The sequence below is a fragment of the Aptenodytes forsteri genome, unplaced genomic scaffold, assembly GCF_000699145.1.
Source record: "Aptenodytes forsteri isolate BGI_AS27 unplaced genomic scaffold, ASM69914v1 Scaffold216, whole genome shotgun sequence".
Lineage (NCBI taxonomy): Eukaryota > Metazoa > Chordata > Aves > Sphenisciformes > Spheniscidae > Aptenodytes > Aptenodytes forsteri.
This window is the reverse complement of record NW_008796114.1, coordinates 2,176,365-2,177,562: the sequence shown is the minus strand read 5'-3', so window position 1 is coordinate 2,177,562 and position 1,198 is coordinate 2,176,365.

The window sequence follows — 1,198 nt, the reverse complement described above, 5'->3', positions numbered from 1 at the left end:
GCCATCCCCCAGGGCACAGCCTCGGGGCGCCGGCCACCCCCCGCCTTCCACAGGGCCCAGGCAGGGCCACAGCGCGGGGAGCCTCCCCCCTGCGACCCTGGCACGGCAGGGTTCGGGTCCTTGGGCCTCAAGCGGCGGCTGGGCCCGCCCCGGCTGGGACTCGGCCGCCGCAGGGGCCGCCCGGGGTGCAGCCTCCACCCAGGCTGGCAGCGGCCACCGGTTTGTCGCCAGCTCTGGCCACGCTGGTCACCGGCGCTGTCTGTCCGTCACCTCTGTTTTCCGTTTTCCACCACTTTTTTCATGCCCTGCCCCGCTCACCGCCAGCACCTACTCACTGTGCTCCTGTTCCTCGCCACCCATCTTCTGTCAAAAACTCCCCTGAGCCGCCCAGTCGTACTGAAATGTGTCCAACAAGCTGCAGCTGCCGTAACGGCCACGGATGCCACGTGAATATCCACGTATTTATGGGTCTCTCCACACGTTTTGGTGAAGATCTACTCTTTAACCATACAATATTTATGTTAAAATAACTGATGAGAAAACAGATACACAGCTATATGGCACAGTATTTTTCATATTTCAAGGATATATTCTGTAAGTACCACGCCAGAATTAAAAGAGATGCATAGAATACCTTGTGTGTGCCTACACATCACTCCCGTCTTTGCTCTGCTTTCACACCGTTAAGATGTCACTATTTTGGGCAGTGTTTCGGGGATATGTAAATGTGAAAAATCTTATGTTGCAAAGCACCATACTTATGTATTTAGACTGTGCATTGCTTAAATCCCTGCATGCATCCCCTCCTCTACTGCATTAATTTTTATGAAAAAATGGCTTTACTGTCTGCTGAATCATTAACCACCGCGCTTGTCAAGAAATGCATCCCTGACGCAGGCAGAGTATGGCCATAAAAAGATAGCTTAAACACTCCACAAGGGTAGAAATGTTTATGGTGTACTTTAAGTATCCCTTCGTGGGCAAATGAGTTAGTGTAATGCGATCAGGAGGCATCACCGAGGGCACGCTTCCCCGTGCAGGGTAAAAGAGCTGTTTTTACAATGATGGGACTAGAAAGCGAGGGTCATTTTGGGAAAAAACCTTCATAGCTCTTCTTGTCTTGCATAAATCAAGTGGTAGGCAGAGGTGACTTGTGAGGGGGACTGGGAGAAGCGCGGTCAGCAAACACTCGTTTCAA